At 40.7% G+C, this 17,178-nt stretch overlaps 5 pseudogenes; 1 reads left to right on the top strand and 4 right to left on the bottom strand.

The window, feature by feature from the left end:
- Positions 1-4,612: 4,612 nt before the first annotated feature.
- Positions 4,613-9,842, bottom strand: LOC136854815 (cytochrome c oxidase subunit 2-like; annotated as a pseudogene).
- Positions 5,525-6,472, top strand: LOC136854704 (NADH-ubiquinone oxidoreductase chain 5-like; annotated as a pseudogene).
- Positions 7,451-8,203, bottom strand: LOC136854703 (cytochrome c oxidase subunit 3-like; annotated as a pseudogene).
- On the bottom strand, positions 8,212-8,872 carry LOC136854814 (ATP synthase subunit a-like; annotated as a pseudogene).
- Positions 9,843-10,742: 900 nt separating the features above from the next.
- LOC136854813 (cytochrome c oxidase subunit 1-like) lies at positions 10,743-11,389 on the bottom strand (annotated as a pseudogene).
- Positions 11,390-17,178: the final 5,789 nt, after the last annotated feature.

Raw genomic sequence — 17,178 nt, 5'->3', positions numbered from 1 at the left:
CCTGGCTCCGCTTCCGATCGCGCTCCTGGCGCCACTTCGCCGCACGCCGCACTCACGGCGCTACTTTGGCGCTGGCGCCTCTCCAAAACACGTTTCCAAGCGCACAATGTTTGCGCTTCTAGCGCTACCGTGGTTTTTGGCGCCTCTTTGGCTCTCGGATCTTCTAAGGCTCCTGACTCCTCTCAAGCTCATGTTTCGGATACGCTTGACGCGGGTCGGGCTCTTGGCGCCTCGGTGACGTTAGGGCGATTCTCAAGAGGATAACGTAAGTTTGGCTCGAAGACGTTTCTATCCGCGGTGCTCCAACTGCTTCAAATTCTCTCCCCAGTTTCGATGTTTGAAGTAGATGATGTTCTGTCTGCTCCTCGTCCAACTTTAAGCATCTCTTACAACTTTTTGAAGAACTTTTTCAAGAAGACTTTGCTCCAGCTTCCCCTTCGTCTCCGACTACGCAGTTTGCCAAGGATTTTAAACCTCCTTCCTCTAGATTTCTGAAGCTGGTCCTGTCTGTTTCGGCGAAAAGAGCTCTCCGAAGGCAAGAAGGATGGTTGAGCAAGAAAAGATCTCAGGGTAAAACATCTTTCTGTTTTCCCCCCTCTCAACTGTCTTTTAAGTCTCGTCCGTGGTATGAGACTGGGAAGTCTTTTCCTTGGGAGACTCTGCCTCCTCTCAAGGGATTTCTCCAGCCTTGTGGATTCTGCCCGTCGCTCAGCTTTTTCTTCGTCAAAAGTCGGCTTCTTGTCTTGGAAATTGACCATCTGGTGAAGAGTTCCTATAGGATCTTGGAGATCTTTTCTTTTATTGACTGGTCTATAGGAGCCTTGAGCAGGATAGTGAAAGTCTGTGATCTTCCCCCAAGACTGCTACAGATCTTGATGCTATTTTGGCCTGCCTGGACAAGGCCATCACGGACGGAACGTCAGAAATTGCCTCAGTGACTGCTACCGGCATTTTGAAGAGAGAGCACATTGGATTTCGTTTGTCGCGAGAGAGTCTCCAGGAACCAGAAATCTGCTCTTCTTTTGCTCCTTTGGCTTAAGGAATCCCTTTTTCCCGCCACGTTAGTTAGGGAAATTTCGGAGGCTCTCTCACGGAAGTCTACTCAAGACCTACTGGCTCATTCTTGAAAAGACCCAGGTTTTCGACTTCTCCAGTAGTACCCAAGCCTTCTTTCCCTGTATCCTCTAGGCCTTCTCGGGGTACTCCTTCTCGGCCCTTTTCCCCGTGCTAGGGAAGAGGAAAATTCTCTTCTCATCCCCAGAAAGCTAGGGGTACCAACCGATGAGTTCAAGGTCCTTCATGCGACAGTCGGAGCCAGACTAAAGTCGTTCTGGCAAGTTTGGGAGGCCAAGGAGCAGAACCCTGGGTGATCAACGTTCTGAGAGAAGGCTACACCATTCCCTTCTCAGAGAGTCCTCCTTTAAAGTCTTAGCCAGTAGACTTCAACGTATCATCCAGGGACTCAGAGAAACTTGTGGTGTTGGAGGAGGAAGTTACTTCCCTCCTTCAAAGGGAGCCATAGAAGCAGTCCTCGAACCTTCATCTCCGGGGTTCTACAACCGTCTGTTTCTGGTTCCAAAATCGTCAGGAGGATGGAGACCAGTCCTCGACGTAGCGCCCTGAACAAATTTGTGCTTCAAACACCATTCAAGATGGAAACCACACAGTCGGTTATCAATTCCCTGAAGGAAGGACTGGATGGTGTCCTCGATCTCAGGACGCATACTTTCATGTACCTATCCATCCGAGATCAAGGAAATTCCCTACGGTTTGTGTTCAGAGGCAGGGCTTTTCAATTCAGGGCTCTTTGCTTCGGCCTATCAACAGCCCCACAAGTTTTTCACAAGGACGATGGCTCCAATTGCGAAATGGCTTCACTTAGAGGGAATTCACATTTCCCTTTACCTCGACGACTGGCTGATCCGGTCTCCGTCAAAAGGCCAATGCATGAAGGACCTACAAAGGACCCTTTCTCTTACCGACGAATTGGGACTCATAGTAAATCTTCCAAAGTCACAACTCTCTCCATCTCAAGACTTGACTTATTTGGGAGTTCGGATGAACTCAGTTCTTTTCAGGTTTTCCGACGTCTCAAAGGATCGAGAAATGCCTGCTGAAAGTGAGATACCTGATGGCAGCCAAGACTTGTTCTGCCAAGGAATGGATGAGCCTTTTTAGGCACCCTCTCATCGCTAGAGATGTTCGTCAGTCTGGGAGGCTACACATGAGACCTCTTCAGTTCTTCCTACAGCAGATCTGGAACAGGAAGAAAGACACGGATTCGTTTGTTTTCCTCTATCCACTCAAGTAAAGCAAGACCTGTCATGGTGGAACGACAGGAGCAAACTAGATCGAGGTTTGTCACTGAGACAGAGGAACCCAGACCTGATGTTGTTCTCCGACGCTTCAGACGAGGGTTGGGGAGCAACATTGGGGGATCTTCAAGTGTCAGGCAATTGGTCTTCTAATCCCAACGGGACTGGCACATAAATGCAAAAGAGTTGAAGGCAATACATCTAGCCTTGGAACATTTCGTGCTTCTGGTGGAAAACAAAAGATAGTAGTGCACTCGGACAACTCCACAGCTCTGGCGTGCGTGAAGAAACAAGGAGGCACTCACTCCTTCTCTCTGTTCGAGATCACAAAAGACCTGCTTTTGTGGGCGGCAACCAAGAACATAGACCTAGTAACTCACTTCATCCCGGGAGCTCTCAACGTAAGAGCGGATATCCTCAGCAGGTCACTCCAGGTCATTCCGGCCGGAATGGACCCTCCACCAGAAAGTCTGCCAAGGCCTGTGGAAGGTTTGGGGAACTCCCATGCTAGACCTGTTACAACAAGGGAAAACCGCAGACTACCTCTCTTTTGCTCTCCTGTTCCAGACCCAGAAGCATTAGCGGTGGATGCCATGCTCCTGGACTGGTCGGGTCTCTTCCTTTATGCATTCCCTCCCTTCAGGATGCTGGGAGAAGTCCTGAAAAGTTTCGAGCACACAAAGGTGTGTCAATGATCCTTATAGCTCCATGGTGGCCAGGAAGATCATGGTTTCCAGAGCTACTGGAGAAAGTAGTGGATTGGCCAAGGAGGTTGCCATTCAGACCAGACCTTCTGTGCCAGTTGCACAGCAGAAAGTTCCACAGGAACCCGTCAGATCTAAATCTGACAGGGTTCAGACTCTCGGCGACTCTACAGGAGGAGAGGCTTCTCTAGAAGAGTGGCGCAGGCAATGGCTAGATCAACCAGGCCCTCGTCTACAAAGGTCTATCAAGCGAAGTGGAAGCGCTTCAGGGAGTGGTGCTCCGAGTCTGGAGTGTCTTCCACTTCTCTGACTCTAAGCCAGGTGGCGGATTTTCTTTTGTTTCTGCACAAGGAGAAGAAATTGGCTGTCAGCACGATTAAGGGGTATAGGAGTATGCTGGTGGCAGTTTTCAGGAATAGAGGTATGACCTTTCCTCGGACAAAGATATTGCAGAACTCCTTAAATCCTTTGCTACCACTAAAGGCAAATCTCTTTGTGTACCGCATTGGAATTTGGATGTGGTGCTAAAGTGGCTTACCTCCAAATCTTTTGAGCCTTTGAGTTCCTGCTCCGTTAGGAATCTAACTAAGAAAACTCTCTTTCTCTTGGCACTGGCCTCGGCAAAGAGAGTAAGTGAGATTCATGCTCTGGACAAAGAGTTGGTTTTTGTGCGGATAAGGCTGTAGTTTCCTTCACCTTGGGTTTCCTAGCTAAGAACGAAAACCCTAGTAATCCATGGCCAAGGGAATTTCCCATTGCTAGCCTATCCTCCTTGGGTGGAAGAGAAACGGAGAGACTTCTCTGTCCGGTCAGAGCATTGAAATTCTATCTGGACAGGACCAGAAGTGTAAGAGGAACTCATGATTTTTTATGGTGCTCAACTAAGAACCCCAAGAACCCTCTATCTAAAAATGGGATTGCTTTCCTTTTGAAAGAACTGATTCAGGAGGCACACAAGGAATTAAGGGATGTGGATTTCCCCTTAGTTAAAGTGAGGCCTCATGAAATTAGGGCTATTGCAACTTCTTTAGCCTTCAAGAAGAACATGGCTTTAAAGGACATTCTAAGTTCAACTTATTGGAGATGTTCGTCTGTTTTTGCCTCGCATTATCTGAGACAGATCCAAACCACATATGAAGACTGCAGTGCGTTGGGCCCCTTTATTGCGTCTGACACGGTGATGGGCAAGGAAACCAGAGGCTCTAGATCCTCTCCTTAGTTTCCTTGGGTGCAGAAGTTTTTCTTTTGGTCGACTACTAGAGCCTAAGAGGTTAGATGGCCTAGTAGGTCTAATTTTAATAGGTTGGTGTGAGTTTTTATGGTTGGGTGATATGATGGTGGATGCTTTGAGTACTGTGCCTGAGCAGGGCATTATATGCTTTGGTTGATTGTGTCGAAGACGGCTGGGCCAACAGACCTTTCTCCATATAGCAACCTGCGACTGAGCTACTAGGCCCGCAGTTGCACTAAGGATAGCAGGTTACAGAGGCAGTAACCGAGAAAACAGCTTCCTTAGCAGGTAAGGATCCAAAGTTAAGACGTTTTTTCTTAGCCTGATGATCTCAGGTTTTCCATTTAACACTTACAGCTGTCCATGCCCACCGCCTCAATGTGGCAATCAGCTATATGTAAACAACAGGTAAGTTCATGTATAAAAATGACATTTTTATAATAAAATAAGATTTTATATCATACTTACCTGTTGTTTATATAAAAACATTCCCACCGCCTCCCGCATGAGGACACAAGGGGACATAGAAAATATGATTAGTTGTTGATGGAAATGGATCCAGGTACCCGGTAGAGGGCGGGGGTAGTCGTATCACCTGACCATATATTAGCGGGACCGCTAGTTTTGAATTTTCTGTCGAGATCGAGAATTACAGCTATATGTAAACAACAGGTAAGTATGATATAAAATCTTATTTTATTATAAAAATATCATTTTTTTAATTGAATGGGTTTTTTTAAGTGCCTCATTTATCTGATCCCCACCCTAACCTCCCTTTCTTCTGTTGTACAGAAACGACTGGGAACAATGGTAGAATCACCACAGTTCATCCTGCCATAGACAGATTTTCGAATGAATGCTCAAATGTTTATGTTTATAATGTTTGTTTTATTTCTTCTATGGTTTACAGCTTCATAATAGGAGATAATTATTTATGTGCATGAATTTCATACAAATTTATAATTTGGTTTTGGACTGTTCATTAAATGCTCTTGAAATTTTATAATTTAAAACAAACCTTCTGAGCCATTTCTGTGTCTTACAGCTTCTAACTCAATGGTTAGTTAAATTCAAAATGAAAACATCTGCAGTGTGGTATTTTAATTCATCAAACTTGCTATCATATGCTATGTTGCTATTTTACTTAGTATTTTGTTTTATCTGATTTTGTTCCACTTTTTATTTTTGTGGGAGTTATTACTGATTGGTTTTCTTTCTTCTTTGGACCATGACTTTCTGCTCAACATGTTTACATTTCTCTTGCCAGTATTTCAATGGCAGCTCCAACTCCTATTTCTATTTGGTTCATTCTTCATGCTAGTTACTGCTGGGGTCTATCTTTTAGTTCGATTTAGTCCAAGACTGATGTCTTCTTTTACCAGGACTTTGTTATTATTGTTGGGGTGTTTAACTATATTTATGGCTGGGTTGGGGGCTAATTTTGAGACTGATGTAAAGAAAGTTATTGCTCTTTCTACTTAGAGACAGTTGGGTGTTATAATCACTATTTTAAGGCTGGGATGGGCTGCTTTGTCTTTTTTTCCATCTACTAACTCATGCTTTGTTTAAACCGCTTTTGTTTATATGTGCTGGATCTGTTATTCACAGGGTTGGAGATTATGAAGATATTTGTATAATCAGGGTTTAGTCACCCGCCTATTAGGGTGATGTGCATTAATTTGAGTCATTTAGCTCTTTGTGTTTTCCATTTTTAGTGGGGTTTTACTCTGAGGATTTAATTTTAGAGGTGGCTTTCTTGAATCCTTTAAACGAGGTTTTGTTTTTGACTATTAAGTTTATGCTACTGGCTTTACTGTTTGTTACAGGTTTCGTTTCGTCTATTACAGGCTCATTGGTGATTGTTACTCGAGTTCTATTTCTTCAGTGAGTGATTCTGATGTTTTAATGACTTGGCGATACTTGGGTTGAGGGCTGGGCCTGTTATTGGGTGGGGCTGCCGTTTCTTGGCTTGTATTTCAAGCTCCTTTTATAATTTGACTCTGCCTATAAAATTGCTTGCTTTGGCTGTTAGCCTGGTTGGTGGGTTTGTCGGGTATGCATTGAATTTGATGGTAGAGAATTATAAGCTTAAGTCTTTGAGATTATATCCTCTGTTTGTGTTTTCTGGTTCTATGTGATTTATGCCTTTGCTGTCTACTATTGGTGCCAGGCGAAAGGTTTTAGGAGGGCTCTGTTTACTCTGTAGATGGGGATGGGGTTGATCCGAGTATTATGGCGGACAAGGTATTTATAAAACTTTAATAAAATCTTCTGGTTATCTTCAGGCTATTCAGGAAAATATAATTAAAACTTATTTGGTGATTTTATTAGTTTGATTAGTGGGATTGCTATTAATTATTTAAACTTAATATTCAACCGTTACATTGAAGCTGTAAAGGAGGCAGATTTTGCCCTTGAGTGTTTTAAAAGGGTTGGTACCTTTGGCTCTACAATGAAAATGCAGCGTGTTAATTACACTATAAAAACTTAGGAATAAAGACGGAATTTAACATGCCTGAGACCGAAGTTTGAAGCTTCCTCCCGTCTTGTTTTCCCTTAGTTAGAACTTGAGTTCAATGGTACCATTAACAGTGGTATACCTCAATTTGGTTTTAACTAATTAATTGAAGGTATATTTACCAGGGCCTAGGTTGAAACTAGGTGCGACGTTCAAATTTTCAACTAAGATCAGCTCCTTGGAGCACCTTATAAGTGCAAATCAAATTATCATAGTTGACAATGATCTCTTATTCCGATCATTCTAGGGCTCCTTTGTATTCATTCTTGGTAGAGTCCCAAGTTTAGGATAAGAAGAAAGAATAGATCTGTCACCCATGTTTTTATGTTTGTGAAGGTGATAATAGTGGTTAGGGAGTAAGAGAGTAATTTCTATGTTGAAAATCAAGAAAAATAAGCAATTAGGAAGAATCAAATGAGAATATTTAGACAAGCGGATCCTTTAGGGTCGAATCCACATTCAAATGAATCTTTTTCTCTCAGTCGGCAATGGTTTTCTTAGCTGAAAGGGTAGAGATAATTATAACTGCTATTAGATAATTAAAATGAATAACGATAACTTGGAAATACCACTAATTATCCTGGAAATACCAGACACAATTGATTGGAAGTCACTTGTACTATTTATACTAGATAATCATTTAACTATCCTTCTCATCAGTAGATTGAAATGTTTAGAATAGTCATACTATGTCTACTATGAAGTGCCAGTATCAGGCAGCTGTTTCAAAGCCAAAGTGGTGGGCTGATGAGAAGTGGCATATATTTAGTCGGTATATTATCATTTCTGAGAAGGAAGCAGGATCAGTGATTACGTGAAGCCCATGGAAACCAGTGGCTACAAAAAATGTTGATCCATATACTGAGTCTGTGATTGTGAAGGGGGCTTCATAATATTCTGTGGCCTGAAGGGCTGTGAAGTACATGCCTAGTGTAAACAGTGAGTGCTAGACTTTGAAGGGCCTGGGTGTGGTTGAGTGTGAGAAGATTGTGGTGCGCTCAGGTTAAATGCCCCCAGGCTAGTAAAATTGCTGTATTAAGAAGAGGAATTTGAAAGGGGTTGATGGTATTGATTCCTGCTGGTGGTCAGCATGTTCCTAACTCTACTGTGGGGATAGTCTACCATGGAAAAAGGCTCAGAAGAATGAAAAGAAAAAGAGGACTTCAGAGGCAATAAATAAAATTATTCCCCATCGGAGGCCATTGACTACTTTTGATGTGTGAAGATGTTGATATGGTCCTTCTCGTGTAATATCTCGTCATCATTGGATTATTGTTAATAAGGTTGCTGTGATTCCTAGAATTAAGAGGTCTGTATTGAATTGGTGGAATCACTTTACAAGTCCAGTGGTAAGTATTATAGTGCTAATGGATCCGGTAAGGGGTCATGGTCTGACGTCTACTAGGTGGTAGGCGTGATGTCTGTGTTTTGGCATTGGTTTACTTCACTAGCGTAAAGGGTTCTTAGAGCGGCAAATACATAAGATTGAATTACAGCAACTGCTGCTTCTAAAATTAGAAGGATCTGGGCTAATACTAGTATGGATACTGCTGTGTGGCCTAAGTGTGGTCCTGCGTTTCCTATTAGTGTTAAGAGAAGGTGTCCAGCGATTATGTTGGCTGCTAGCCGAATGGCCAGGGTTCCTGGGCGAATTACATTTCTAATGGTTTCGATCAGTACTATTACTGGTGTAAGTGGTCCTGGGGTTCCTGCTGGCACGAGGTTGGGCGAATATGTGTTGAGTTCGGTTAATTCATCCGAATAGTATAAATGCTGTTCATAAGGGCAGAGCTAAGGACAGTGTTATTGATATGTGCCTTGTTCTTGTGAAGATGGAAGGTATGAGTCCTAAAAGTTATTGAATACGATAAATCTAAATAGAGAGACGAACATGATAGTTCTTCCCAGGTTGGTTGGCCTAAGAGGGTTTTAAATTCTTTGTGTAAGGATGCTGTTACTGAGGATCATATCAGTGAAGAGCGTGATGGTATAGCTCAAAATGGGTAAGGGATAAACAATAGCCTGGTATTGTGGATGCTCAGTTTAGAGATAGGTGGTTAATCCTAGAGATTGGGTCAAATCTTGAGAACAGGTTTGTTATCATTTTCAGTTTGCTTGGTCTGTTTTTATAGAGGCTACATGCGGGTCAAATGTATTGGGTGTTTTGATAAATTATGTTGAGATGATAATTAGGGCTAGTATTACTGTGAAAAATATGTTAAGTTTAGTCATAATAGGGGGGCTATTTGAGGAATTTTAAAATATTACTTTGTAATAATTCGAGCTTGACAAGTTAAGCGTTATGTTTGAACTAATTTTAATCATTAAAGTAGGCATAACTACTATTGTAAGTTTAAAAGACTTACATTTGCTTTCAGTCATCTAATGAGTTATTACTATTAGATGAAATTCAGTTTAAAAGTATTTAATTGAAGTTCTTTCTAGACAATTATCATGAATCTGTGTTTTGCTCTGCAAATTTCTGAACATTGTCCGTAGAATAGCCCCGGTCGATTGATGTGAAACCTGATTTGATTAAGTCGTCCAGGTACTGCATCTGCTTTTACTCGAAGGGCCAGAACTGTCCATGAGTGAATAACGAATCCTGCTGTAATTAGGGCTCGAATTTGGGTGTTTATTGGCAAGATTGTTTGGTTATCTACTTTTAGAAGTCAAAATTCTCTTTCTGTGATATCTTGTCTTGACACTGTATATGAGTCAAATCTGATCTGAGTGGAATCTGAGTATTCATATCTTCAGTATCATTGTCAGCCAGTGGCTTTGAGGGTCACTCTCGGGTTGTTTACTTCGTCAAGCAAGTATAGTAGATGCAGGGACGGAAGGGCAATAAAAATTAGTATAATTGCAGGCAGAATTGTTCAAATTGTCTCGATAGTTTCATGTTCTAATAAAATTCGGTTTGTTAGTGAGTTGAAGAATAGAGATGAGAGTATGAATCTGACTAGGGTGGTGATGAGGATGAGAACTAGTATTGCATGGTCGTGGAAAAAGATTAGTTGCTCTATAAGGGAGGATGCTGCATTTTGGAGGTTAAGGGCTTTTCATGTTGTCATTGCTTCTAAAAGAAACTAGGTTTCCTATTAGGAGCTTAAATCCTATGCAGTGATCTGCCATTTTAGATAGTTAGTTGTTAGGGGGATTTCTATGTATCTGTGATCTGCTGGTGGGAGGTTGTGTTGTCACTCAATAGAAATCGGCATGAATAGGGAGAATAGAGCGGGTCGCTTAGATGTAATTGCTTCTCACACTACTATGATGAATCCCAATACGGCGATTAGGGAAATTGATGATCCTACTGAAGTTACAACATTTCATGTTATGTAAGCATCTGGGTAGTCAGAGTATCGTCGAGGCATGCCATTTAGCCCTAAGAAGTGCTGTGGGAAGAAAGTTAGATTCACTTCAATGAATATAGTTGTGAAGTGAATTTTTAATCATTTAGGGTGGAGTGACAGCCCAGTAAATAGGGGGAATCAGTGGGCAATTCTGGCGAAAATGCCAAATACTGCTCCCATGGATAGAACGTAATGGAAGTGGGAACTACATAATATGTATCGTGGAGGATAATGTCAATGGATGAGTTGGCTAGGACTACACCTGTTAGTCCTCCTATGGTGAATAGGAAAATGAATCCTAGGGCTCAAATTAATGAGGGGGCTGTAGGTGAATTGCGTACCATGAAGGGTGGTCAGTCATCTGAGAGTTTTGATTCCTATTGGCACGGCAATAATTATTGTGGCGGAAGTGAAGTATGCTCGTGTAGCTATGTCTATCCTGACGGTGAACATGTGATGGGCTCAGTCAACAAAGCCAAGTACTCCAATTGTCATCATGGCATAGACCATTCCGAGTGTCCCAAATGATTCTTTTTTCCTTGATTCTTGCCTTACAATATGAGAAATTATGCTGAAGGTTGGTAGGATTAGAATATATACTTCTGGGTGTCCGAAGAATCAGAATAGGTGTTTGTAGAGAATTGGGTCACCCCTTCAGCAGGGTCGAAGAAAGATGTGTTTAGGTTCTGGTCTGTTAGAAGTATAGTAATGGCTTCGGCTAGGACTGGTAAAGAGAGGAGAAGTAGAATGGCCGTTAAGAAGACAGCAAAAATAGGGTAGCCGGTCTGAAGTTATTCCAGGGGCTCATATATTGATTACTGTGGTGATGAAATTAACAGCTCCTAAGATTGAGGAAACCCTGGCTAAGTGGAGGGAGAAAATACCCAGGTCTACAGAGGCCCTGGTGTGACCGGTGCTGGCTGCTAGGGCCAGGGAGACAGTTCATCAGGTGCCAACGCCTCTTTCTACTATTCCTCTAGAGAGAAGTAGTGTCAGAGAGGGAGGTAGGAGTCAGAATCTTATGTTATTTATTCGTGGGAATGCCATGTCTGGTGTCCCTAGTATTAGTGGTACTAGTCAGTTGCCAAAGCCACCAATTATGATTGGTATAACTATGATGAAAATTATTACGAATGCGTGGGCAGTGACAGTTACGTTGTAGATTTGATAATTTCCAATTAGTCTGCCTGGTTGTCCAATTTGGCCAGAATTAGGAGTCTTAGTGATGTGCCTACCATGCCTGCTCATGCTCCGAAGATAAAATATAAAGTTCCAATGTCTTTATGGTTTGTTGAGAAAAGCCACCGTTGCGTGGGTAGTTGGCGATTAAAGGTAATAGATTGTAAATCTGTGCATGGGATTATTATTCTGTCTAGGCTATGTAGTTTAAATTTAAGACGTTAGGCTGCAATCCTGAAAATGTGACTATACCGTAGCTTATAAGGTTAAAGAGATTGGTACTCTTGTTGGGAACTTTGAAGGCTACTAGTTTAGTTAACTTAAAACCTTAGACTTGAATTATAAGGGCTAGGAGGAATAGAATTGGTGTGAGGTTAATTAGGCTGAATACTGCTATTCTTTGTGAGTGGGTTGGTCTAAATGTTGCTATTTTGGGTGATTTTAGAGTAAGAGAGGTGATTCTAATTTGGGTATAAAAGAATAGTGCAATTAGGGCTCTTATTGTTAAAGATCTGGTCCATTCTATGGATCAGATTTTTAACCATAAGAGCCCTAATTACAACAAAGTTTCCCAGTTGTCAGCCAAGCGGCAGGCTTCCATAATTGTGATGGGGTGCTTGTCGCTGAGATATACCGCAAGGGGCCCAGGCACACATTGGAAGAGGTCCTCGAGCATGGTCCTGTTGAATAGGTCCACGAAAGTCATGCATGAGAGCGAGTACCAGACTGGGTCTTGTGACAGGCCCATTCTGACCAGGACCAGCCGACTTCCTTGGCAAGACCTCAGAACTGTTGTCTCCATTTCTCTGGGGTAATCTTGTAGGCCTTGGCGATGACCCTGCGGACTTCAGTCATATCACCTCTTTGACTCTGCGCCAGCGAGTGGAGGGCTGCCTTTGCTTTTCCTTCCAGGTGTTTGGTCAGCACTAAGGCCCTCTCGGCCTCAGTGGTGTTGAAATTGTCGAAGAGCGCCTCGACCTCTTCTAGCCATGCTTCTGGCTCTTCCTCAGTCCACTTGGGGACTAGAGAGTTAAGGCTTGAGAGCGGAACATTTGGTGCAGCAGTTATGGGGTTGGAGGCTTGTTGGAGCACTATAGCTTCAGCACTTTCCTTCCTCACTCTCTCCAGCTCGAGCTCCTTGTCTTTGAGGGCTAATTCTCTTGCTGTCTTGGCCTCTTCATACCTCCTGTGATTTTTCTTTCTTCTTGTTCCACCTGGAGTATTTCATCCAGCTGTTCTTTCATCCACTGGGTGAGTTCCTGTCCGTGAACCCTGCGTCCTGGCCCATGTTCATGAGGGCTTGGCACTGATCTAAAGGCATGGTTATAGTTTATGAGGGGACTAGGGAAGTGGTCCGATGGGAAGTGTCCCGTAATGTGGTAGCACTTCAGTGTGGTGGCACCCTTTCAAAAAGGTGGCACTGTGGTTAAGTGTGCCATGCGAAGGTCACACTGATGGAGTGATCATGAAGGACGTTCCTTAGGGGCAGATATGCTGGTAGGTACGGAAGTGATCCTGAAGGTATAATATTCATATGGGCGGAAACACTTAGGAAATGGGAGTGATCCTGAAGACGCTACGATCCTATGGGCGGATACACTGTTGTGGGCACTCTGTATCTCAGGTACAGGTGCAGTAGCGTATAAGTGATTACTTTGATTTGTTGGCACTGAGGTGCCGGTGTGCTGTGGGGAGCAACACTTAGAAGGTCAGTGCAGTCAAATGGCACTGAAAGAAATGGCACTCTGCTTGAAGTAGAAGGTAAGTAAGGACTAAGAAGGAAAAGAGAAGGAGTAAGTGCTTCAGTAGATTAATTGGTTGGCCTGAGATTAGTGGCACTATGGAAACTGAAACCCTTTCGCGTTCACTTGTGGGTGGTTAGTCCGAAGAACTAGTGGTTGCTCCTGACATGAGGAAAGGGGAGGTTATGAGGTTTTGCATGCAATATGCGATTTGGTGCTTGCGGCGTACGCAAGTCTTGGATAATGGATACCAACTTGTGCACGGCAATTGATAAATGTTATTAAATGGTAGTACGTACGCTCTATGAAACGCACAAAGAATTCACTCCGTGACTGAGGCAATTAACGGAAAAGAAAAAGAGATGGGAGATAATTCAGTGAACACTGGCGCGTATATAAATTCGCTCACTATGTGTGAATGAGTAAAGAAAATAATGAAATGGGATATTAAAAGATCAACGGTTGGACTAAAATTAAATGAAAATCCTTATTGTACTTGGCTTTATAAATTTGTTGGGTTATTTTCAATACTCATTGATTATATAATTGTTAGTATCCCTTTGTTATGGTGAAAAGAAAACCTCTCTCTCTCTCTCTCTCTCTCTCTCTCTCTCTCTCTCTCTCTCTCTCTCTCTCTCTCTCTCAGAGCTTATGGTAATGGAACGTATTCGTTCACATAAAATTTGAAATGTGAAATGTGAAAGTTCTTTTCAGTATCGTCACTTCTTTTTCTTCCGGAATATTTGGATCCAGTGAGGACTCGACTTTTGCGTCCTTTTAACAGCGTGGACGTTATCTGGTTTTACTGCCTTCTGCTGTTTGCGCTGTCTGTCTTATTGGAATGGAGATTCGACCTGACTTATAGGGGCTGTTTGCAATAGGCACTACATGTTTTGTGTTGCATCGATGGCCAGAACTTTGCTGGAACGTTCGCTCCTGGCTCATTCCTAAAGGGAAAAATATTGTTTTCGATTCTCTTAAATACTGGCTCTTGACAGTGCTATCACCCTTCTTGCATGGGACATGTCATACGTAAATATACACGAGAGAGAGAGAGAGAGAGAGAGAGAGAGAGAGAGAGAGAGAGAGAGAGAGAGAGAGAGAGAGAGAGAGAGAGAGGTCTCGGTATACAGCCAACAACGTAATTAACATAAAAAAATTATGCAAATAAAAATTTGACACCTACTTATATTTTGAGAAGAAAAATAGAGATTGTCGATTCCCTTCACCTAGGAGACGAAAATGCTTGAGGTATTTTTAGAACCATTCGTAGGTAATTCATAGCTTTATATATATATATATATATATATATATATATATATATATATATATATATATATATATATGTATATATATATATATATATAAGTATGTATTTATATATATACATATACATAATATGTATTTATATATATACATATACAGTTTATATATATATATATATATAATATATATACATATGTATATATATATATATATATATATATATATATACATATGTATATATATATATATATATATATATATATATATATATATATATATATATATATATATATATATATATATATATATATATATATCATCTATTAATAACAAAAGATCTTTAAATTCAGTTTCCAGTACTACAGACAAATTGCTCCAGCTTCTTATGATTTACTAAATTCTTGGCAAATAGCACAAAAAGGGGGGAGATGAAGGAAAGTTTCTCTGAGGTTAATGTCACAGAGGTAATGACGATAAAGATTATTACACCCGGAGGCAAATCAGCCGATTATTCTAACTTGGATGTCAACGAGAGAGAGAGAGAGAGAGAGAGAGAGAGAGAGAGAGTGTTTCTGTATGGATGAAATGGTGTTTCGCTATTTACCATAATTATGAGATCTAATTTGCACAATCTTCAAGTTATCGAATTATAGAGATTATATATTCATAATTATTTGTACGTCTAATTTTAAATAAACTTTTTTGTAGTTTAATTTCAAAGAGTAAATATAATGCAGTAATGATTCTACATTGATGTGTTTAATGGAGTATTCAGCAGTAATATCTGCCAATCCCCACGCATACCTATACAACTTTGTTATTTTTATTTGAAGAGGGAAAAAAGATATAAAAAACACACTAGAATTTTTCTAGGGCTCTACACTCGGCGCACGGCAAGTGAGCCCCGTATTTTACTCGAAAAGAATTGTAGGTAACAGACCAAACAATTCTCTCCCAATAAAATGTTCGCCCTTCAGTTCTGCCAAAAGTTTTGGACCTTTGTGCAGTTTTTTTTTTTGTCTAGTGAAAATGGATTCTCTCTTTTTCAGTAAGTATTGCAGTCTTTTACTTTTATTCTACTATTTCCGAAAATGTATTTATTAGTCAAATGAATTTTGTATTTTTCTGTTATTCCATTTGAAACTTTATGTATAAGACGCCACGATTATGGCATACCCACCTCTCTTTGATCGAGTTTATTCTGTGGCTTTGCAAAGGTCATTTTAATGCAAGGTTGCTGATTCTGGTGCCATTAAGAAAGGACAATAAAATTAAAAGAAACTAGCAATTACATCGTACAGTTAATACATCAGGCACAATGGGTGCAAATATATATATGTGTAATAATCAATCATGAAGCTACAAATGTCGCTTAATATCAAATCCACGCTACCTCGGGAATATCCCCGATGGGGAATTATCACCGAGGTAGCGTGGATTTGATATTAAGCGACATTTGTAGCTTCATGATTGTATATAAATCACGGTGTGATAAAAAAATGTCATATATATGTGTGTGTGTGCCTGCATATTAAAGAACTCATGCTATGCGTCAGTGAATAGTCCCCTACAGTTTTTGGACTTTACGTAACATTTAAACGTGAATCTCTAAAACGACGTTTTGGAAATTCTATTCCTACTGATTTTTAAGCTGCTGTGGAGTCGGTTATTCTTGCTGAATTTTAACGTGCTGCTAAATCCTCTTCTAAAAGGGAATAAATCTCAAAAATGATTTTAACCTCGTTGAGGGGAAGTCATTCAGCAGGTTTAGTGTACTAACAGGTTTGTGCTTCGCACATGTCGCAAATATATATAACTAGTGTACCCATGCAGTAAAAGTTGATTTGTAATATAATCCCGACTCAGTGGCCATTGCATGTCTTCTTAGGCTCGGAAGATGAACACAGTGATTCTCTCTCTCACATATATATATATATATATATATATATATATATATATATATATATATATATATATATATATATATATATATATATATATATATATATATATATATATATATGTATGTATGTATGTATTAGATAAAGTTCACAATGAAATCCCTGCTACAGAGCATAGCATATTAAAATATATATGCATAGAGCTTATAGCTTTCGTCCATCTGCTGTGGACTTGATCACTAAAATGGAGTATAAAATGCAACTCAAGAATCAAAATAAATCAGGAAACCATATATACAAACAAACATTACAGAAAATAAAAGTGTTTAATCAGTTTGTTGTGCCCGTGTCAGTTCTAAAATTCTTCGAGTCCTTGGTGGAAGAAACCTGGTGTCTTCCGCTAGAGAGCCAACAAGGTGATTTTGTTCTAAATTATGACTGGTTTTGGGAAGAATTCAAGTGACTAGATATATTTCTAAAATTGCGAATACCAGCACATTTACAAATTTCTTCACTTATAATGTTATTTTCAGCAATGCACAAGTTTCCATCAGAGGTATTATTTAACGAAATGAGGGCGCCTTCAATACATCTTTCGGTGGATGCGTCCAAGCATTTATACACTAACTGACCATTTTTAAAATTTATTCTATGATCCCTTTCCCAGGCGTGTCTAGCTATAGAGGTATAATTATTCCTCAATTTACCTGCTGAAATATGTTCATTTTTTTTCGTTCACCAAACGAACAACCACTTTTCATCGATATAGCAAGAATCACAATCCAAGCAATCAACAGCATAAACACAAATATCTTTCGACAATTTTACATAGTTGTGTTTTATGATTTTTCTCCCAACTGTGTTAGGGTACTGGAATACAGTATTGCACCCGTGTTCTCCAGTATTTAATTTTTGCGAAATATCTTCAAGCTCTTCCTTGTTGAAAGGGAGTGGAAGTGCTTTCTG

Source organism: Macrobrachium rosenbergii, chromosome 30, assembly GCF_040412425.1.
Source record: "Macrobrachium rosenbergii isolate ZJJX-2024 chromosome 30, ASM4041242v1, whole genome shotgun sequence".
NCBI lineage: Eukaryota > Metazoa > Arthropoda > Malacostraca > Decapoda > Palaemonidae > Macrobrachium > Macrobrachium rosenbergii.
Note: the sequence above shows the minus strand (reverse complement) of the source record. Positions and strands in the feature narration are given on the sequence as shown.